This window comes from Lycium barbarum, chromosome 2, assembly GCF_019175385.1.
Source record: "Lycium barbarum isolate Lr01 chromosome 2, ASM1917538v2, whole genome shotgun sequence".
Taxonomy (NCBI): domain Eukaryota; kingdom Viridiplantae; phylum Streptophyta; class Magnoliopsida; order Solanales; family Solanaceae; genus Lycium; species Lycium barbarum.
Window position 1 is genome coordinate 81,395,175 of NC_083338.1, and position 25,099 is coordinate 81,420,273.

General features: G+C 39.3%; 1 long non-coding RNA gene across 1 annotated transcript; it reads left to right on the forward strand.

Annotated features, from left to right (window-relative positions):
* Positions 1–1,827: 1,827 nt before the first annotated feature.
* LOC132620726 (uncharacterized) lies at positions 1,828–7,183 on the forward strand. The gene is made up of 3 exons (XR_009575163.1): positions 1,828–2,010; positions 5,970–6,020; positions 7,066–7,183. It is a non-coding gene; the product is annotated as an uncharacterized LOC132620726 (long non-coding RNA).
* The last annotated feature ends 17,916 nt before the right edge of the window (positions 7,184–25,099 follow it).

Below are 25,099 nucleotides of genomic sequence, written 5' to 3' on the forward strand. Positions count from 1 at the left end.
TCTTTCCCCCCGCCTTTTCGTCATAGTCTTGCCCTTCTAGGCAGCTGTAGCTTTTCCCTTTGGCGGCATTTCTAAAATCACAACACACTATTAAGAGGGGAAAATCTTATAACACAGCTCTATCGCACGATCTCTTTAGATGAAAGACAATCATTTTTCCTAAATACCCTGTAGCCTCTTGGTTATTAGTGTGGCGCGCAACACACCATAAACAAGACTCTACTAGACACGGCTCATAGACACTTCCTCGGACTGAACTACTTTGATACCACTTTTGTCACGACCCGACTAGGAGCCGCGACGGGTACACGGGGCTAACCACCGAGCACCACTCATTTCCTTGCTCGTCATAGTCATTATACATTTCTTTACCATTCATAGACTCATAATCATAACACAACCATTTTTCATTTGAAAACATAATTAACTTTATATACATAAGCCTTTCGGCTATAAAAATAATAATATATATACAAGCGTAGCATCGTGAGACCATACTACCCACACATGCGTATCTACGAGCCTTTACTAGAGTACTAGACATATGGACGGGACAAGACCCCGTCGTGCCCAAAATACATATACATACATACATATATATATATATATATATATATATATATATATATATATATATATATATATATATATATATATATATATATACACACACACAAAAGAATAAACCAAGTAGCACCTCCGGAACGATGGAGTGCTTTCAAGTCAGCTGACAGCTCCTACGAGTCTGGATCTAGCTCACCTCCCTGTCTACCTGTGGGCATGTGTTATATCCCGTATTTCGTACGTTCAGCATATAAGGAAGCCCTTAAAGGGGGGGGGGGGGAGGCCATATCAGGCTTACAAGGAATAACGATGAATGAAATGAGCACCAACACATGAAGTCAAAGACAAGTACACCTGTATCAAGAAGGTACGAAAGGAGACTGAAGAAGAATTGTAGTAAGAATCCAAAGGTGTGGCTTTTGTTAAGATATGGTCACGAAACAGTAATGGAAAAGAGATGATCTGAGAAAGACAGGGATAATACGTTGGCCCAACAAAGTAGAAAATCCACGACACCGGAAGAAGATTCATGTAAAAACCGAGAAGTTCGATTATAAAAGGAATGAGGTAAAGGATAAGGAGTGAGCGTGAAGGAAAGGACGACTACAAAGGGACCCTCCCGAAATATTATGACACTCCATAAGACCAGTTGAACATTCGAGGATGAATGTTCTAAAGGGGGGGGGGGGGGGGGGGAGGATGTTATATCCCGTATTTCGTACGTTCGGATATCCCAAAGTAGTCGTGACGAAGCAAAGGGAATGACCATTTTCAAATATTTATTATAATGTATAAGTTGTTGTGAATATTATTTACGAACATTGGTAGTTTGGAAATAGTGAGGAAGACTAAGGGTAAAAAATAAAATTCGCGAAAAGGGTTCATGGAAAATATTGCGAAGGACTAAGGGCAAAATGGGAATTTCACAAAAAATATCAAGAATGTTCTTGAAGGGCCCTTGGCCGTGTGGCATGCCCCTATATGTCCACATTTTTATTAATTAATAAGGGCAAATGGAAAATTATAACAACATAAGGGGCAAAGCTTGCCAAAGAAGACATTAGTCTTCTTTGTTAAATTTTCAAGAAAACTCTAGAAAAAAAAAAGACAAATAAGTCATCTTTGCCACCAAATTAAGAAGAATCTAGAGATGGATAGGTGGCCACATAAGATTGGAGGAGACTATATATATATATAAAAGGAGAGGACTAATTCATCAATTTGGAGAGTTGAAGAAACAAAGAAAAAAAGAGGACACTTTGGAAGAAAAACAAAGGGCCAATTTCGGCCAAGCTTGGAGGAAACAAGAACCTTGGAAAAATTTCTCAAAAATTACTCTCTACTAATTGGAAGGTCCCTAGCAAGGAGAAGAGGTCATTGGAACAAGTAGAACATTTAGTGTTGCAAGATCAACATTCTAGCCAAGTGGGAAATTGAAGAAAAAGGGTAAGAACTTAATCTTCTTTTATATTTTATGTATGGTTGTATATGTTGTGTGTTATACCTCGTACATTTATACGACAAATTACCCGCAAGCAAATCGACTCAAGTTAAAGACGGGATCATTTTCGGGCACGAAGTAGAAATCTTTAATTTCCGGTTTCTATTAGAACATGAATTGCTTATAAATTTTACTTAGTGTATAAATATTAATGGATATTAGGGATTAATTAACCATGATTAGATTATTAAGTGGGGATTAAAAATTAATTATTCACTAATTAGGCACTAGTGGTCGTGTGGGCCCCACCAAGACATGTGGCCAAATTTGATGGGCTCAAGCCATGAGTGGCACATGTGTCCAACTAGTAGGCATGATATTTAAGTCAAATTGATGACTAAGGAACTCATTTATCATCTTTCAAACTTGAGAAAACTTAGAGTTAGAGAGAGGGGCTCTCAAGCTTAGAGAGAGAGAGAAGTTCCCGGAGCCACTATTCACGGCGGCGCCACTGTTCACGGTGCCACTATTCATGGTGGCGACTGTTCACGCGCACTGTTCATGCCGCCACTGTTCACGCGCCAGTGTTCACGGCCAAGAGGAGAAAACTCCAACCCCATTTCTAGCCTTCCCAAAAATAATTCCTTGGTGTTAACCCACTATTTGGAGGTCCCTAAGTAGCGTGGAAGCATTATTGGAGCGATCAAACCATCCATTTTTGTAAATCGCAAACCCTAACTTTCTTGTGGAGTAAAGAACAAAGGTAAGAATTTCTATTGTTTTATGGGCTATAAATGTTTTATGCATATTGTGGTATGTTAATATGGATGAAATTGGTGAAATATTGTATGTTGGAAGTGGGTTGTGTGCTTGGGGAGCTAGCCGTGTAAATGGGTGTGTGATTGGGTTAATGAATAAAATTTTTGTAGCATGTTTGATTGTTGTAGAGTGGAGAAGAGAATAAAAATCATCAATATATGTGTATGTGTGTAGTGTGGCCGTGTATAGCCCCAATGTTTGGCAAAGGATGAATCAATATCGCTTAGTGTTTTAGTTGTCGTCGTTATGAATTCTAGTTTGGAAATGAGAGTTTAATGTCCCAAATTAATATGGTGAATGTTGCGGACTGATTTGGAGAATTTTGTGAAATTAATGCAATCTTTATATTTATGAGAATTATATCGTTATAGTGTGGATTGTTGATACAAATCATGACTTAAAAATGAGGAATGTGGTAAAGGGGCTGCTCTCGGTTTTTGGGGCTGTTTTCGGCCCAATTTGGAGAAATTGTTGGATCGTTGGAAATATTATGTGAATTGCTTAGAATGTTCTTGAATGTTGTTAGTATGGGTTTGGGTTAGTATTTGAATGTATAGGCGTTGATGTTGGCTTGAAGGTAAGCCGTTGAATTGAATATTTGGAAAGTTGTCGAATGATGAAAAAGAGAGTATTAATGTAATATTGTCTTTCGGATTGGTTATTGGAGTTGCTAGGTTGGTTATTGTGGTTGTTGTTGTTGATTTTGAGCGAGTTAAATTCTCGGGTTGGCCTATTTACAGGGGAAATGCTGCCGAATTTTCTGTAGAATTTAATGTTAGTTTGGAATGAATGGCTTAAGTGCCTATGTTTAATATTGGATATTCGTTGGCATATTTGTAGACCTTGGGGAGCCCGAGGCGTAGATTGGGATTTACTTTAGAATGGCTATCTTGGAGTGCGTACGAGGTATGTAAAGCGCAACCCTTCTTTCTTTTGGCATGCCTTAGTTTTCAATAGGCTAGATTATAAGCCTTGAGGAAAATTCTAAGATTCGAAATCCGAGCATGTTATGACCCTTATGTATCCCTTGGCACTCTTATGTATGATTTGATGAAATATGAACCATTATGTCTTTGAAATAATCGCTTTCCGAACTTTGCATAAAAAGATTTCACTTTAAGGAATTTCGATTTTTTTTTTGACGCCATATCTTTCACAGAAAGGCTCGGATTGCTTTGATATGTTCGTAGAAGTTTGTATGGCGTATGATAAGTATGATTTCCATAGGCGGGCCCGGCTCGGGTCAATACCCGTCCGTGGGTCCCGCGACTTTCCTTTATGTAATTCGGACGACTTTTGAAAGAATTTGGTATGATTATCATTTCAAATTTCAAGTATGGTCATTTACTTATATTTGAGTCTATGATAATGATTTTATGCATATGGTTACTCATGACTCTGCTCGTGCGTTCTGTTATATCTTTCGCCGGTTCCCGGGCCGGTTCTGTTATCGTGCGCACTTTGATATACTCCGGAGTTATGCTGTGTTTATGGTTCACCGAGCTACTCGCAAAAGAGGGTCGGGTTCCACCTATATTTGGTGTTATGCTGTGTATGGCGTTATGTTGTGATATGTGACGGGGATATGGAGATTTGAAACATTCTGGTGTTATGCTGTGTTATGGCGCCATCGACGGGCGGGCGACCATATTCTTCTGTACCCTACGCATGACTTACATATTTTTGAAAGTAAACAAATTTTGATATGTTGGATTTATAGTTATGTTCTGTACTACTATTTCGTTTATGCCTCAGATTTGTTTCTGTATTTTCTGCTTTGCATACTCAGTACATATTTCGTACTGACCCCCTTTCTTCGGGGGGCTGCGTTTCATGCCCGCAGGTACAGACGCACAGTTTGGTGATCAACCCATTTAGGACACCCTCTTCTGCTGTTTGGAGTGCTCTTCTCATTTCAGAGCACACATTTTGGTATATATATTCGTTCGCTATGTATATATGTATTTGTTCAGGGGCACGGCGGGGCCCTGTCCCGCCATATGATTCGGTTTGTCTGTTTAGAGGTCTGTAGACGTATTTTTGGGTGTGTGTGCCTACTTCTGTACGGATGTGTTTGCATGACTCTATTCGTTATGGCAGCCTTGTCGGCTCGCACATGTATATGTTGTTCTGTTGGCCCTGTGTGGCCATTGTTGGTATTTGCTGTGTACAGGGTTATTTTGGATAGTCCGAAAAACAAAGGAAACTCTGCCGAAATTTTCTTTGAAAATCTCATAAATATGAAACACCGCCTTGTCGGCTTTTGTTATATGCCTGGATGGGTTTGATATAATCTGAGGCAGTGTTTGATATTTGTGTCGGTATAAGTTATCTGTTTGCCACTCGGATTTGTGATTGTGTTCGGGTGCCCAATTCGGGCACTAGTCACGGCCCACGGGGTTGGGTCGTGACATTGTGGTGTGTGGGAGTGAATGGAACTCATGAAGATTATGAAAATATGGATGTTGAATAGTTGTTCGTGTATATGTAGTTGTGGCCGTGTGGTCATAGTGTGATTTGGAAGAGAATGGATTAATTCTATGTAGTATGTTAGTTGTTGTTGCAATGTATGGAAAAGGATGGAAATTCATGAAAATAGGGGTTTAGTTGTTGTGGCCGAGAATGTTATTGTGTGGTAAGCTATGATGAATTGATTTCATGTAATATTCTAGTCGATGTCGTTGCGGATTCTATGATATTATATGAAGGTTTAAAGGGTTGGAACGAAATGGAAATTGGTTGTAGACTAGTGGAGAAGTTAATGTAATATTAGTATGCTTCTTTATGTTTGTATGAATATGATGTTAGCAATGCATGGTTTTAATGTGGGTTATGAATCTAGAATAAAAATGTGTGGTTACACTTTTGTTGAAGTTTTCGGGTAGCATTAAATCATTGTGAATATTGTGAATGTTGTCGGACTATGTAGGAAGAGCGCTTAATGTTAGAATGTATTCTTGAATTGATTATTGACGTTATAGTTTGGTTGTTGGTTGGGTTGCTGTTGAATTGGGCCGAGCCATATTCTCGGGAGTGGCATATTACAGGGGAAATGCTGCCGAAATTTCGGCAGACAAAGTGTTACTTTAAAGAATCAACTTCTAAAGGCTCTAATCAAGTTTTGGTAAACATGACCAATTTGTAGATTTTGGCGGATTTGGAACGTGAATTTGGAGTCGCATAAGAAGCAGAAAAGGTATGTAAGGCTTCACCCTTCTTTCTATGGCATGTCTTAGACGGAATATGTTGGATATGAGCCTCGGGAATAACTCTACCCTCCGGAATCCGCGCCTAAAGTTTTCTCTTTTTCAATCAGTAGAATTGAACTAAAAAGTGTGCAAAATGTTGGAAGAATTTCCTAAACCTCCAGAACTCGCATAAATAGGACCCGCTACCCTAAAACCCTCACAAGTAACGCCATGACATGTAACATATGTAAATTTGGTACGCCGCCTCATTTGACCCGAGGTGGGCCCATGGTCCCCGGATTTTCCTTATTGTTCCGTTTGATCTATTTTGAAGCAGAATCCAAAGAAAACTTTTGACCCTATTTGATTTTTTCCTCGTAATGACACTTTTCATTGGTAGTCTCGCCTCATAATACTCGTTCCTTCAAGGTGAGACAAAGCGACTATGGTTGTTCCATAATGTAATCGGAGGCTACCGACCTTCCGTCACTCCGATGGACACATGACTTTCTTTGAGCTCTCATGCATGCCAATGGTATGACATATGTATATGAATGTGAATATGTATATGTATATGTATACGGGGAAAAGGGAAAGGGCCACTGTTATATCACCACCTGATTCAGCTGGATTTCGTCCCGGACGCGGGATGCCCGGACGCGGGATATGGGAGAGCCGGATACGGCGTCTGTATATGTGATATATATATTTATATCTAATATGTTGGGACACTGTTGGGGAGGGGGGTGGGAGAGCCGATGTACTCGGCGTCTGTAAATGTGAATAAAGGATACCGTTTTCTGAAATGTTCTATTTTATGTACATGTAAGTAAGAAGTACTGTTTTTCTGAAAAAGGGACTAAGCATGCATGGCAACTGCCTGAAAGGCATTCATATGTACAGGTTACTTCTGTCCAAGATAATCTCCATATGTCTATTCCGTTATTAATCATACTGTATATTCCTTTATTATGTCACTATTCATGCCTTACATACTCAGTACATTACTCGTACTGACCCCTCTTCTTCGGGGGCTGCGTTCATGCCGCGCAGGTACACCAGATGAGCCACAACTATCATAGAAGATGTTCCAGCGGAGTTGGCAGGCTCCACTTGTTCTGGAGTGCTGCCGAGTCAGAGTGTCTGAGCCATGATGTTTGTTTGATGTTAGAGACTTTGCAGACAGAGTCGTGGGTATAGAGTATCGATAATATGTTGTATCATAAAGTCCATGTGATTGTAGATTCTGTTTGACTTGAGTACGATGGAAAAAAAAATTCTCTTGAAAGTTTTACTATGTTTTCCATTTTTATTGATATAAGAGTCTAAGAAAGTTTAGTATGTAACAAGAGTCAGCGGGTTCGCTCGGCTCCAGATATGGGGTCGGGTGCCCATCACACCCTAGTAAGGTCAGGGTGTGACAAAGTGGTATCAGAGCAGGTCGGTCCAAGGGGTTGTCTGCAAAGTCGTGTCCAGTAGAGTCCTGTTTATGGGTGTGAAGCCGGCCACATTTATAAACAGGAGGCTGCGGGACATCTAGGAAATATTGACCTTCTTTTTGTCTTAGATCGTGCGATAGAGCCAAGTCTAAGGAATAAGGTTTCCCTATATGAGCTATATGTATAACGAAAGAAAACGAGCAAGGTTGCAGAAGCTTATGAAGGTAAGTCCCGACGTAATTGTTCTGTTACCTGAACTGGAAGTATTGGATGGCGGGGATGTGCCATATAGTCGTACGTTCTGTGAGGCCTTGATGACATTGGCCGCATGCAGGTTTTGAATAATAGAAACAATAAAAGAGGTTTTGCCAGAACGGGTACGTCCCACAGGAAGAGGTATGGGAAAGAGATACTGTGAATAGGTAATAATTGAAATGCGTTAGTTCAGAAAGGTTATGTCCTTGGACGTGGCGACGAAGGTGGGGTCGCTATCATCGGGAATCTGGAAGTCCAGGATAGGAGGTAGCCATACACACAGGTGAAAGGTGAACAATGGGAACCAAGAAGGGAAAAATGGTAATTAAGAAAGAATGGACATGTTACGGAAATGTCCCGGAGCTTGTAATACTTCGGTTTGCTTCAGAATATGTAATAAAGGTCATGTGAGGAAGCGGACGCGAAAATATCAGCATTAAGACATCGAATTCCAGTGAAGTCTTGAGGTTAAGCGTGCTCAGGTGGGAGCAATTCCATGATGGGTGACCCCCTGGGAAGTTTACAGGAAATTCTCCATATGCGGACATAAGAGACAAATGAGTAGATAGAGTAACCTAAGGAAAACTATAGTATATGGGACGGTTGGAAACCATAAGAAGACGCGTGAAATAAAGCAGACTAGCTCGGTGAAAGGACAGAAAGTGCACCACAGTCCCGGGATTAGGATGGGCTTGAACAGCGCTTGGAAGTATTTGGTGAACTAGTTGACAGTGAATATGTATGTATATATGAATGTATAAGATATCCCGCACACGACTGTATCGGTGGCGTGCGAGCCCCAAAAAATGAGACTACGGGAGGAAAGGTATTGATTACGCAAAGGTGCCGAAGTACGAGTGATAACAAGAATAAATGGTACAAGTGCGGCAAGTGAACTGTTATTATTTTACTATAGGTTGAGGTCGGAAATTCCAATATAACGATACTCGCAAAAGAAAGAGAGTGTGAGTAAATGGAAGATAGGAAGCTTAAATGTCGGAAAGGGGAAAGTTAAGAAAACCTTAGTAAGTGAAACCCCCGCGAGAAATTAATGGTAAAAGTACGAGGAGAAATATGGAGCGGTTGAGAGTTGATTTCAACAAGTAGGTCTAAGAGAATGGTGACCAGGGTAGAAGAATGCGAAGTAAGAAAAGGAATGCTCAGGATGGTGATGGTGTTGAGGTGACATATCTGTAAAAGACAAGTATGTAGCCATAGTAATATGCTTAGAGGTTTAAGAGAGTAACGGAACGTGTAAGCAATATGGACGCACAACTACAATACGAACACGTAGTTAAGAAAGAATTACGAGCAAGAGAGCTGAGCAAGTGAAAGGACCAATAAAGGATAGAAAGGCATGGAAATGTGGACAAATGAGGACCTAGACAGGAAGTAAAAGAAGAGCTTGAGATAAGAAGTTTTCGATATGTAGTCACAAAGTTGGAAAAGGAGGTGAGGAATAAGGTATAAGCGAAGACTTCATAAAGGACTATCAGCATATAAGGAACCCCTTAAAGGGGGGGGGGGGGAGGCCATATCAGGCTTACAAGGAATAACGATGAATGAAATGAGCACCAACACATGAAGTCAAAGACAAGTACACCTGTATCAAGAAGGTACGAAAGGAGACTGAAGAAGAATTGTAGTAAGAATCCAAAGGTGTGGCTTTTGTTAAGATATGGTCACGAAACAGTAACGGAAAAGAGATGATCTGAGAAAGACAGGGATAATACGTTGGCCCAACAAAGTATAAAATCCACGACACGGGAAGAAGATTCATGTAAAAACCGAGAAGTTCGATTATAAAAGGAATGAGGTAAAGGATAAGGAGTGAGCGTGAAGGAAAGGACGACTACAAAGGGACCCTCCCAAAATATTATGACACTCCTTAAGACCAGTTGAACATTCGAGGACGAATGTTCTAAAGGGGGGGGGGGGGGGGGAGGATGTTATATCTCGTATTTCGTACGTTCGGATATCCCAAAGTAGTCGTGATGAAGTAAAGGGAATGACCATTTTCAAAAATTTATTATAATGTATAAGTTGTTGTGCATATTATTTACGAACATTGGTAGTTTGGAAATAGTGAGGAAGACTAAGGGTAAAAAATAAAATTCGCGAAAAGGGTTCATGGAAAATATTGCGAAGGACTAAGGGCAAAATGGGAATTTCACAAAAAATATCAAGAATGTTCTTGAAGGGCCCTTGGCCGTGTGGCATGCCCCTATATGTCCACATTTTTATTAATTAATAAGGGCAAATGGAAAATTATAACAACATAAGGGGCAAAGCTTGCCAAAGAAGACATTAGTCTTCTTTGTTAAAATTTCAAGAAAACTCTAGAAAAAAAAATGACAAATAAGTCATCTTTGCCACCAAATTAAGAAGAATCTAGAGATGGATAGGTGGCCACATAAGATTGGAGGAGACTATATATATATATAAAAGGAGAGGACTAATTCATCAATTTGGAGAGTTGAAGAAACAAAGAAAAAAAGAGGACACTTTGGAAGAAAAACAAAGGGCCAATTTCGGCCAAGCTTGGAGGAAACAAGAACCTTGGAAAAATTTCTCAAAAATTACTCTCTACTAATTGGAAGGTCCCTAGCAAGGAGAAGAGGTCATTGGAACAAGTAGAACATTTATTGTTGCAAGATCAACATTCTAGCCAAGTGGGAAATTGAAGAAAAAGGGTAAGAAATTAATCTTCTTTTATATTTTATGTATGGTTGTATATGTTGTGGTGTGTGGGAGTGAATGGAACTCATAAAGATTATGAAAATATGGATGTTGAATAGTTGTTCGTGTATATGTAGTTGTGGCCGTGTGGTCATAGTGTGATTTGGAAGAGAATGGATTAATTCTATGTAGTATGTTAGTTGTTGTTGCAATGTATGGAAAAGGATGGAAATTCATGAAAATAGGGGTGTAGTTGTTGTGGCCGAGAATGTTATTGTGTGGTAAGCTATGATGAATTGATTTCATGTAATATTCTAGTCGATGTCGTTGCGGATTCTATGATATTATATGAAGGTTTAAAGGGTTGGAACGAAATGGAAATTGGTTGTAGACTGGTGGAGAAGTTAATGTAATATTAGTATGCTTCTTTATGTTTGTATGAATATGATGTTAGCAATGCATGGTTTTAATGTGGGTTATGAATCTAGAATAAAAATGTGTGGTTACACTTTTGTTGAAGTTTTCGGGTAGCATTAAATCATTGTGAATATTGTGAATGTTGTCGGACTATGTAGGAAGAGCGCTTAATGTTAGAATGTATTCTTGAATTGATTATTGACGTTATAGTTTGGTTGTTGGTTGGGTTGCTGTTGAATTGGGCCGAGCCATATTCTCGGGGGTGGCATATTACAGGGGAAATGCTGCCGAAATTTCGGCAGACAAAGTGTTACTTTAAAGAATCAACTTCTAAAGGCTCTAATCAAGTTTTGGTAAACATGACCAATTTGTAGATTTTGGCGGATTTGGAACGTGAATTTGGAGTCGCATAAGAAGCAGAAAAGGTATGTAAGGCTTCACCCTTCTTTCTATGGCATGTCTTAGACGGAATATGTTGGATATGAGCCTCGGGAATAACTCTACCCTCCGGAATCCGCGCCTAAAGTTTTCTCTTTTTCAATCAGTAGAATTGAACTAAAAAGTGTGCAAAATGTTGGAAGAATTTCCTAAACCTCCAGAACTCGCATAAATAGGACCCGCTACCCTAAAACCCTCACAAGTAACGCCATGACATGTAACATATGTAAATTTGGTACGCCGCCTCATTTGACCCGAGGTGGGCCCATGGTCCCCGAATTTTCCTTATTGTTCCGTTTGATCTATTTTGAAGCAGAATCAAAAGAAAACTTTTGACCCTATTTGATGTTTTCCTCGTAATGACACTTTTCATTGGTAGTCTCGCCTCATAATACTCGTTCCTTCAAGGTGAGACAAAGCGACTATGGTTGTTCCATAATGTAATCGGAGGCTAACGACCTTCCGTCACTCCGATGGACACATGACTTTCTTTGAGCTCTCATGCATGCCAATGGTATGACATATGTTTATGAATGTGAATATGTATATGTATATGTATACGGGGAAAAGGGAAAGGGCCACTGTTATATCACCACCTGATTCAGCTGGATTTCGTCCCGGACGCGGGATGCCCGGACGCGGGATATGGGAGAGCCGGATACGGCGTCTGTATATATGATATATATATTTATATATAATATGTTGGGACACTGTTGGGGAGGGGGGTGGGAGAGCCGATGTACTCGACGTCTGTAAATGTGAATAAAGGATACCGTTTTCTGAAATGTTCTGTTTTATGTACATGTAAGTAAGAAGTACTGTTTTTCTGAAAAAGGGACTAAGCATGCATGGCAACTGCCTGAAAGGCATTCATATGTACAGGTTACTTCTGTCCAAGATAATCTCCATATGTCTATTCCGTTATTAATCATACTGTATATTCCTTTATTATGTCACTATTCATGCCTTACATACTCAGTACATTACTCGTACTGACCCCTCTTCTTCGAGGGCTGCGTTCATGCCGCGCAGGTACACCAGATGAGCCACAGCTATCATAGAAGATGTTCCAGTGGAGTTGGCAGGCTCCACTTGTTCTGGAGTGCTGACGAGTCAGAGTGTCTGAGCCATGATGTTTGTTTGATGTTAGAGACTTTGCAGACAGAGTCGTGGGTATAGAGTGTCGATAATATGTTGTATCATAAAGTCCATGTGATTGCAGATTCTGTTTGACTTGAGTACGATGGAAAAAAAAATCTCTTGAAAGTTTTACTATGTTTTCCATTTTTATTGATATAAGAGTCTAAGAAATTTAAGTATGTAACAAGAGTCAGCGGGTTCGCTCGGCTCCAGATATGGGGTCGGGTGCCCATCACACCCTAGTAAGGTCGGGGTGTGACAGCATGAACACATCGTCCAAAGAAAACGGATGTCAGTACGAACATTGTACTGAGTATGTAAGACAAGAATGAAATAAACATAATCGAAGGATCATGAGCCATAAGAGGAAGATATAACCTGCGCGAGTTTCATAGGTGAATACATTTCGTACATATATCGTATATTTATATAATCATGGTATATATGTCATCACATTATAATCCTCATCATTAACCCGCGTCCGGGTTACCATTATATGCCGCCCACTAGTGGTGTCATGTCCGTGCCTCTAGGCACAGTGTAATCATAAGCAACCCGCATTAGCGGTGACATGTCCGGCCACCTAGGCACGGTGTAATCATATCGTCACATAACCATTCATAACTTAACATTTTTATACATAGCATAGGCATATTATGAACATACATTACTGACCATTTCATAGACATATCATGACTTAGCATCCTTATACATTAATCGTTAAGACATACATTAGAACTTGAAGACCACTATGGCTATGTCGGGGTGACATAAGGTCGTGAACCCCTGATTCCATTATGGAGTATTCATAAGTATTCGGCCTCACCTTGAAGGGAATAGTGTATAAGGTGAGTGTATCCAATAAACAACATCATACCATGAACTCTAGGATCTTTAGACTTAAGTTCATCATCATAATTATTTGACTCATAATATATCTCCTATCTCATGTAGCTATTCATGAACATTGACTCTTAGCTTTTCGGGATATAGAGGATTCATGGAGGAGAAGGAAAAAGCATGTCATCGGATTCATGCCATAGAAAGAAAGGACTAGTCTCACATACCTTTTACGTTTAGCTAATCTATCACGTGCTTGTTCTCCTTCAACGCCCACATTTCTACCTTCAAAAGAAATCATATGAACATTAGCTAATCGATTACTTAGACGTACTTACTAAAGCTAAAGAAAATTGGGCAGAATTTCCTTCGTTTATACAACTTTTCCCATATTCTATATCAACTCCCAAACATTCATAACAACATTCACAATATAATAGACAACAATCATCATCCATCTACATTATTCGCATTTCGCCATTTCACTCCAATTTCTCCTTAATCATGGTCGTCATTCCTTATTGTGTTCTCTCACATATAATACTTATTCCATGCTCTAAATGTCACTCATAACATACTTACAATCACAACATACTAATATTCATGATTCACCCCAAATTACTACTCAACAATGTCACTATTCACACATTGATGACCCATTTCCTATATCTTTCCACAATACAAGTGTTTCAACTTTTCAATACCTTAAATAACATGTAAATACCATAAAACTTACCGTAGATGGTGAAGGAATAAGCTTTGGGTGAAAATACTTCACTTGAGCAAAACCCTAGCTTCACTTTCCATGGAATTTCTTCACTTGGATGAACTTTGATGTGTTTTTCACACTTAGTTTTGTTGATTTGGTGAAGTTGATCATCAATTTCACTTGGATTATTGTATATGAGGAGTTTGGAAAGTTCTAGAGAGCTATTGGGTCGTGGAGAGAGAAATAAAATGAATTAAATGAACTTGGGATCTTATTTTATAAATGCAAAAGCTGTCCCGACATCAATATATGGACACTTATACGGTCCGTATAAGTGACCGTAAAACTGCTCCAGTGATCATCCCATTCTGCGTCGATTTCACGGCACATTATACGGTTCGTATAAATTTATACAATCCGTATAAGTGACAGTGAAATCACCCCCTCCACAACTTCATTCGGTGACAATCCTACGGTCCATTATATGGACCGTATAACATTATACGGACCGTATAACTCATCCTTTCACTAATCTTTTTCTTGTCACTTCATTTGATCTCCAATCCTTAGGGAACCTTCTTAGCACTTGTTTGTCACTTCATTAACAATCTAAGGGACATTATAACTCTTCTCCAAAGCACCTTTTAATTATCATTAACTCGTTACTCGTAATTTCTTTCCGATACACATGGTATGCCTTGCCTTTTTCTCAGCAACTTTCTTCCCTTACGTCAAATGTCTTTGAATATCGATTAGGATCCTCAAATGCTATTTCTTACTTATCGAAACATCGTATACGTCGTGCCTTTTGCTAACCTATACACTGTACGTTAATGGGAAAGTTTTCGAGGTGTAACATGAGCTTTACCTTCTTCCCAAACTCATCACACCCTTCATGGGTGAGACCATCAACAAAACTTGCTCCCCAACCGTGAACTCAAGATCTCGGACTTTTCGGGCCGGATATTCCTTCTGTCTACTCTGTGCTGCTAAGAGCTCATCCTGAACCACCTTAACCTTAGCTAATTACCCCCTCAAAACGTCAGTACCGCATGGCCTTACCTTAAATGTATCAAACCATCCAATAGGAGATCTACATCGCCTTCCATAAAGAGCTCAAATAAAGCCTTATCAATGCTCGAGTGGTAACTATTATTATAAGAAAACTTTGCTAATAGTAAGAACTGGTCCCAATGACCACCAAAGTCAATCACACAGGCTCGAAGCTTATTCTATACAATCTGAATCATCCGCTCATACTGACCATCTGTCTGAGGGTGAAAAGCTATATTGATATCCAATCGAGTGCCCAACTTGGCTTGAAAAGTCCTCCAAAACTGGGACGTTGTCACGACCCAACCGATGAGTCGTGACGAGGGCCTAACCTCCATTGACCAAGCACCCCCTATACTCGTACCTGAACATCACTGACTAACTGGGTGGTCCATATGACAGAAAAGAACAGTGTAAGCTGACAAGGCCGATACATATGATGTATAACAAAAGAATAGGAGCCGATAAGGCTACACAATATCCCAACTACATACAACCGTCTACAGACTTCTAACAGAATAGAAAGCTGTAGAAAGGACAGGACAGGTGTTACACCTCAGAAATTTTTTAGTTCATGCACAGTGAATAGACTGACGAAGGGCACGACATATACGATGTTTTGATAAAGTAAGAAATAACATTTGATGATTCTATATGAGATTTCAAAGACATTCGAAGTAAGAGAAGAAAGTTTGCCAGGAGGAGGCAAGGCATACGAGATGTATCGGAAAGGATTTACAAGTAACGAGTTAATGATGATGTCACGACCCAACCCCGTGGGCCGCGACTGGTGCCCAAAATGGACACCCGTACATACCTACTAACCAGATTTTTCTTACGTTTACATATTAAGGGTTTCATGCATACAAAACCATATATATATATATCACTTAGGTCGTCGATTACATTATAACACCTAAATAAATCAGGTTATCGTAGTATATAAGAAAGCCGGACGCAAAGCATACATACATCACAGATCTAATGCGACCCACGACCCACATATATGTCTACAGGCCTCTACAAACCATAACAGAAACATATGACGGGACAGGGCCCCGCCGTACCCCTGAATAGTCACATACACATAAATATGTACAACGGAAAGATCTGTACCAAAAGTGTAGGCTCCGGATCAAAGGAGCACTCCAAGTAGCAGAACGACACCCTAGACTGGCGGATCACCACAATAAGTGTCTGTACCTGCGGGCATGAAACGCAGCCCCCGAAGAAAGGGGGTCAGTACGGAAAATGTACCGAGTATGTAAAGCATGAAGTACAGAAAATAGAACCATAACCGGAACAACGGTACAAGAATAAGTACATTACCTAGATTACCAAAGCGCTGTTTTACCCAGTCATAAATCATATATGCAGATATCATATGTCAGAAAAGTGCAGACTCAGAATATCAGAATGATTGTTTCCACACGCGGATCGTATATGCCGAGGTCTTATGTCAGAACAAGTACGGATCCGGAGCGTCATAATATTTGCTTTCTAGACACAGATCATGTATGTTGATATCGTATGTCAGGAGAAGTACAGAGGATACCGAATGCCAAAATGCTTACTTTTCGAACACAAACCAAACATATTAGAATCATATATCGTATATACACATATAACAGATCCCGGCCCTCCTGGTAAGGGATGCGGTGGACAGAATCATCAGATGCCAAAATCAGATACCATATATGTAAGTAACAGATCCCGGCCCTCTAGTGAGGGAAGCAGTGGACAGAGTAATCAATGCATGTCAGAATCATGTACCGTATATGCAGATAACAGATCCCGACCCTCTATTGCGGAACGTGGTGAACAGAATCATCATGTGCCATCCTGGCCGCCATCCCCATATCATCATATACAGACATCCATATAACAGAACCCGGCCACAAGGGAGAGGGACGCGGTGAACAATGCAGAGGAAGATGCACGATAACATAACAGAACCTAGCTCAGGCGCAGTGAATAACATACTGAGACTTGCACGAACAGAGCAGTGAGAAACCATATGCACACATATCCATACTCGACAGATACATACACTTAACGACATTTGAAGATCATAAACACGTTCTGAACCAATCGGAGTTATTATGTGAAAGTTACGGACATTCTTTCTTTTTATCACAGAACTTTTACGTAATTCAAAGCAAATCCGAGATTACTTACGGAAGTTAGGGATATCCAGACCTACAGAACTCTTTAGGAACAAAATTCTTTATGCTTATCTTGTTATTCATTCATATAATAAGCTCCATTATGTCGAGCGTACTCATATCGAATGTGAACAAAAATCGTGGACAACTCGGAAATATCTCAAATAGAGCTTCCAAGACTCGATGGACAAATATATTCACGACATCCGAAGGCCCAGATATCAGTTTCGGGTCAATCGGATTTAGTATGAGAGAGTTACGAGCTTTCGTAGTATGGAACCTTCCGACAATATTTCATAAGTCATACTTAGAAATTCGAGTATCGTTCATATTAGAAGACTTTCAAACATCATTATGGATCACATTTTCATATTAGGAAACTTGCGGATAACATTATGGATCAAATCAAATGGGGACTTTAAGACCATATTTTCATATCGAAGCACTCATCAAAGACTTTAGTCATCTCGGTTATCATTCGAACAACATTCGGAAACATAACGACTAGAATCTTCAAACATCATAAATGCGTATCAAGCTATATAGAATGGCTTATGGAAGTCGAAGATGTTGGCCAACCTAGTGGCTCTAAGAATGGGATTTTCTTTATAAACATACATATACCTTTTTGTCCATTTCAAAGGGATCATGCCAAAAGAAGGAAAGGTAAGCTTTACATACCTCGATCGCTCGCTAGTCAAATCCCGAATCAAGTCTCGGGCTCTCCAATATCTACAATAATATTATCAATTACCAAATATTAGCTACAAGTACTTAGAAATTCAATTCTAACTAGTACTTGTCTACAGAAATTTCGGCAGCATCTCCCCTGTAAATTCAACATCCCCGAGAATTAAACTCGGCCAAATTCATCAACAACCATACCAACAATACCAACAACCATACCAATAACATCAAAAAACCAATTAAAACGCATTCCAACACTAGTAACCTTCCTTTCTACATATTCATCAACATTCAATTCCACCACGTACGTTCAAGCCAATATCGACACTTACATATTCATTACTAATTCAAGATCATTCACATACAATTCAAAAGCATCTCACACATTTCTACAAAATATCCAACAGTCCCACTAACACCATATTCCATTCAAATCTCCACAAATACGACAAGGTCACAACATCGCATTTTCTCCTCCCAATTTCATCAACAACAACAACAATTTGCACCTTAACAACCCCATTCCCATAATTACATAAAAATATAATAAAATCACATTATTTCCTACAACAACTTAACAACCAATTTTTCATGCCAACTTGAACTATTATTCTTCCATTTACATCACAAGGCCACAACAACACAATTAACATAATAAATAAAATTTGTTCATCCTTCTCCATCAACAACACTACACACACGGCCACACACCCACACACCCACAACACACAAATTTCATACTTTACATTCATTTCCATAGACTACAATATATATATATATATATATAATTCTTCCAAGACAAAAAGGATAGAATCTTTACCTTTTTCCAATTTTTCCACTTGCAAAAAAAAAAATACTTTCTTGCCCCAAAAATTATACCACGTTGAAGAGGGTCTTGAACTTAGTAGGAATACTAGAAAATTATGATTTTTGGATCAAAGGTTGATGGGCTAAAAATTTTCCTCTCTTTCTCTCCCTTGGCCGAATTCCCTTGTGCTCTCACTCTCTCTCTTTTGTTTTCTTGGTTGTTCTTGAAGCTTCTTGCAATTGAAGACTTGGTGGCCCATTTTTATTAGTTACTACATGGATTTTAATTTAACACTTGGGCTTGGGCCCTCTTATTTGGACCATGGCCGGCCACTCCACCATTTGGGCCTCTTGTTTTTTTTTCCATTTATTTGAGCCCAATTAGTTGTGGGTCTTATTTTTGTAATTCTTGAAACTAATTTCCAAAATTCTCAATTTTGCCCTTGCCTTCCTCCATATTTCCACATCAACATTTTTCATGAACAACACATATATATTAAATAAAATCAAAATGTGGCCTTATTTCTTACAAGTCAAAATTATTTCGAATTTTCCAAATGTGCAAAAATACGGGATATAACAGATGATTTAATGATGCTTTGGAGAAGAGTTATAACGTTCCTTAGATTGTTAATGAGGTAATAAACAAGTGCTAAGGAGGTTCCATAAGGATTGGAGATCAAACGAGTCGACGAGAACAAACTTCGGAAAACTGGGCATTATACGGCCAAACATACTGGCCGTATAAAACATACGGGCCGTATGTTCAACCGTATAATCAGCCTAGATTAGCATCCCTCTCTAGACCAAATCTACGGCAAGTCATACGATCAGTATAATTTATACGGACCGTATGTTGGTCCGTAGAAATGGGTCGGGACAGATTTGAGTATTATTAATAAGGGACCAAGTTTCATTTCATTTCATTTCCCTTTCACACACCTCCTCTCTAGAACTTTCTAGAACACTTCTCCCACGAGAATTCAAGAAATATTAGTGATCAACTACATCAAACTAAGTGAATCAAGTGTAAGAAACCCATTAATGTTCATCCAAGGAAAGGAATCCAAGTGAAGGTGAAACTAGGGTTTTGCTCAAGTGAGGAGTTTCCACCTAAGGTTCATTCCTACACCATCTAAGGTAAGTTTTTATTGTATTTCCATATTGTTTAAGGTATTTGAAAGTTGAAACACTTGGATTGTAGAGGGATGTAGAAAATGGGTCATGAATGTGGGAATAGTGTCATTTTGAGTAATAGCTTGAATTGAGTCATGATTCTTGATGTGTTGTGATATGGTTATGTTATAAATGATATTAAGGACATGGGATAAGCATTATATGTGAGAAACATACTAGTATACTATGACAATGATTATGGATGAATTGAAGTTGAATTCTGAAATGAGGGTAATGTAGATGAATGAAGATTGTTGGTTATGATATTGTGAACGTTATTATAAATGTCTGGGAGTAGACATACCATATGGGGAAGGTTGTATAAACAAAGGAAATGCTGCCCAAATTTCTCTAGCTTTAGTAAGCACGTTCATATAATCGATTAGCTAATGTGAATGCGAATTCTCTTGAAGGTAGAAACGTGAGAATTGAAGGATAACAATCAAGCGATGGAAATTATTAAACGAAAAAGGTATGTAAGGCTAGTTCTTTCTTTCTAAGGCATGACTCTTATGGCATGAATCCTCCAAACTTTCCATGATTTTCCTACATATCGAAAATTATGAGTCTACGAGTATAAAAAGCTTCATACAAGATAAAGAAAAGAGATACGTTACAAGCATGACAATACCGATGATGAATCTAAGTCTAGAAGTCCTAAAGCTCATGATACGATATTCCTACGAAGCTAATGATCCTTATATGATTCCTACGATATTACTTCCATACCTCTACATGACTTTCTTACATTCTGGGAATTATGAGACAATATTGATAAAGAGCTTCTTATGAGGTAAAGATGAGAAATATGTCATGAATATGATAATAATGATGGTAAGTTTAAGCCTAGAGATTCTAAAGTAAGATATAACGTCTATGAAGTTAATGATCTTATTTACGATCTCTTGATATTGTTCATGGTGTACACTCACCTTAAAATGTTAGTTCCTTCAAGGTGAGATATGCTGAATATGATCACCCAATAATGTAATTGGGGATTCTCGACCTTATGTCACCCTGATATTGTTATAGATTGTCCATAAGCTCTAATGCATGACCTATGACCAATGTTCCGAAAGATTATGAGTCTATGTTCATAGAGGACTTCACATAAGATAAAGGTACGAGATATGCCATAGATACGATAATGGCAATGATGAGCCTAAGTTTAGAGATTATAAAGCCTGTCATACGATATTTTTATGAAGTTCATGCTACGAATATGATATGATTTTCATAGATTGTCTTTAGATTCAAATGCATGCTCTACGAAGAGTTATGATAAGCTTATGAGATGTATGTGATGATAAAAGATGTTAATAGTGATAATGACGACGACGCTAATAGTGATAACGATAATGATGACGACGATAATGGTGATGATAATGATGACGATGATAATAGTGATGACGCTAAAGATGTTTATTGACTTTTACGTATATGTGCCTATATATGGCTATTGTGAAACCCCGAGCTTATATGGCCGGGTATAATATACATACATATATATCTATGATGTGCGCGCACCACTACAGTTGGGTACGGATGCCACTGAGCCTTGGTAGGGCCAGGTACGGATGCCACTTAGCCTTGGTAGGGCCAGGTACGGATACTACTGAGTCTTGGTAGGGCCAGGTACGGACAACACTGAGCCTTGGTAGGGCAGGTACGCATAACACCAAGCTTTATTATAGCTGGGTACGTAAGACACCGATCCTATATGGTCGGGTATGATACTACTATGTATTCAAATGTATGAAAAGCCTAGAGGATATGTATGTGATACTGTCGAGCCACTACGTGGCCAAATACGAATAATGTTTAATGTGTATGAGCAGATACGGTACTATGATATATATGATACGATGATGTATGCGCTATGATGATACATGTACTATGATTATATATGATATTGGCATGAAAGGTATCCACCCTTAAAAGTTATGCAGGTTATATCTTCATCTTATGTGTTATGATTTCTCTATTATGTTCATTTCATTCATGCCTTACATACTCAGTACAATGTTCGTACTGACGTCCGTTTTCTTTGGACGCTGTGTTCATGCCCACAGGTAGACAGGGAGGCGCCCAGATTTATAGAGGCCGATAAGCAGACTTTTGAGAGCACTCCATTATTCCGGAGGTGCCATTTATTTACTCTTTGTGTACATATATGTTTTGGGCACGACGGGATTCTGTCCCGTCCATATGTCTAGTACTCTAGTAGAGGCTCATAGATACGTATGTGTGGGTAGTATGGTCTCACGATTTTTCCACGTGTATATATGTATTATGTGGATAGCCAAAGGGTTTATGTATATAAAGGTAAATATGTTTCAAATAAAAGTGGGTTTCCTACGATTATGAGTATAAGAAATACGATTGTACGCAGAATGAGTAATAGAACAAGTGGTGCTCAGTGGTTAGCCCTGGGTACCCGTCATGGCCCTAGCCGGGTCATGACAACAGGGCCCCACTATACCCATATATGCATATACATCTCAAATTCGCATACCAAAATAGACTGCAGCTCCGGATCAAGTGGAGCGCATTGACCACTGCTGGATGGAAGTCCTACTTAGCTGGACCGCCTGTCGAACTACCTGAACCTGCGGGCATGAACACAGCCCCCCGAGCAATAGGGGAGTCAGTACGGAAAATATACCGAGTATGTAAGGCATGAGAACAACATATACATAGGAATCATGAAACATGTCTGAAGCATAAAAGCTAAACTCAATATATGAAAGTGCCTCCACGGCGGATGCTATGCCTGCTCTCTAAAAAAAACATCTCATACATACATATACATATATAGTATACTGCCCGGCCATATAGGCGCGGTGTTATCATCATCTCATCATCATTCCGCGTCCGGGATAACCTCATAATCTGGCCACTGCAGTGGTGTGCACAACTAAGTGCTTGCCCGGCCAACTATAGCGCGGTGCGATGTAATAAAATAGTTGTATATATATATATATATATATATATAAATGCATGAAAGACTTGGAAAAGAATGCTCTGAACTACTCTGAACGACATAAGATCTCTAGACACCATAAGTATAAAACATAGGAGATCAAGGATGCGATGAATCCTATACCATATAGGAGTAGAGTCTTTGGAACTCATTCTCTTACTCTGTTCGTTCATAAGATAAGGATCATGCCAAAAATAATAGAAGGGACAGCCTTAACATACCTTGATGCATATCTAGTCGTCCATCATCTACTTCACGAACTCGTAAGTCTACAATTAAGGTAACATATGCCACCATTAAACCATTTACCTCACTTACTAACCAATTTAAGTACCAAAAGAGCTTAAAAAATTGGGGACAACATTTCCCTTGGAAACTTCGCAATCCTTCAACTTCCAATTCAATCCAACATCAACAACAATACCAACAACAACACTAGCAACACTTACATACCAAAATATAATTAAATATATCCCAAATCATCCCTCAAAATAGCCCTTAACCCTAACTTTACCCTTATTCATCTTACCACTTTCTTAAATATATTTATCTTACTTAAAACAACCAAAACTCTTGATAACAAACTCAAACACAAGGGTAGGAATCATATACATACCTTGAGGGTTCTAAAGTTCCAAGGATAAAACTTCAACTCTAATTTCAAAGCTCAACAACTTCAGTGGAGCCCTAGGAACAACTTTCCCTTCACAAGCTCAGGTTTACGGGGCTCGGATCTTACTAAATCTTCACTAATATGATAGGAAATGTTGATAGGAGTTATACTAGGGTTTTCTCTGATTTGGAGGATGATAAAATGAGAAATAAAATGTGAGGGGCATTTATATATAAGTGGACCAAAAAGGGTCCTAGTGGTGCGGTTCGATGAGCGGGTCGATGGCCCGTCGACAAGTCGACGGCTATCGACTCGCACCGTCAATCAGCCACCTAGATATTCAGAGACGGTGGACTGTCGACGGATTGGAGTGACGCCACCGTCGACACGTCAACGGTCCGTCAAAAGGGACTGGTTTCCTGCCAGTTCCCTGAGTCGTTCCAACTCGCGCCGATTCAATTCGGGTATGCATACTTATACTTTGGTATACATGAGGTAAGGCACTTAACATCTCAAAAACTCGGGTACTGATCTCCATATTAAGGGCTTAAACCACCCATAAGACAAGGACTTTCTTGCGATGAAAACGAGAGGTGTAACATTCTCCCCTCCTTAAAAACATTCGTCCTCGAATGTTCATAAAAGTCATGGGCTATAAAAAATTTGGTAGAGTATCCCTTATAAATATACCAATCCAAGTTGTACACAGCAACCCAAAATAATGCCACACAGGGCCACATGCTAAAATATACAACATCATAGCCTCACCCGACCAATCACAATAACTATAAATGAAACCAATACCTGGGGAAGATGATTCCTTAGACTGAGCCTTCTGAGATGACGAAAATAAATACGGGTATTTAGCCTTCATTTCCTCTTCAGCTTCCCAAGTCATTTCTTCAACATTATTAGTTCTCCAAAGCACTTCAACGGAAGCCACATCCTTAGTCCGCAATCGATGAACTTGTCTATCTAAAGTAGCCACTGGGGTCTCCTCGTATGATAACTTCTCGGTCACCTGGATATCATCTACCAAAATAACTCTCGAGGGATCTCCTATGCACTTACGGAGCATAGACACATGGAATACTGGATGTACAGACTCCAACTCAGAAAATAGTTCTATCTTATATCCTACCTTACCCACTGTACGAATGATTCTATATGGCCCAATGTATTGAGGGCTCAACTTACCCTTGTTGCCTAATCTCATCACTCTCTTCATAGGTGAAACTTTTAGGAAGGCCTAATCGCCTACCTCGAACTCTAGCTTGCGCCGCCAATTATCTACATAGGATTTCTGTCGACTCTGCGCCGTTAGTAACCTTTCTTGAATCACTTTCACTTTGTCAACTGCTTGCTATATTAAGTCTGGGCCTACTAGCTAATTTTCTCCAACGTCAAACCATCCTATAGGTGATTTACATCTCCACCCATGTAAAGTCTCATAAGGAGCCATCTGGATACTGGAATGGTAACTGTTATTATATACAAACTCAATAAGAGGCAAATGATCATCTCAGCTACCTCGGAAGTCAATCACACAAGCTCTCAACATATCTTCAAGTGTCTGAATAGTACGCTCAACTTGTCCATCTGTCTACAGATGAAATGCAGTACTAAGACTCACCTGAGTCCCCAATCCATTCTGACAAGATTTCCAGAAGTTAGCTGTGAACTGCG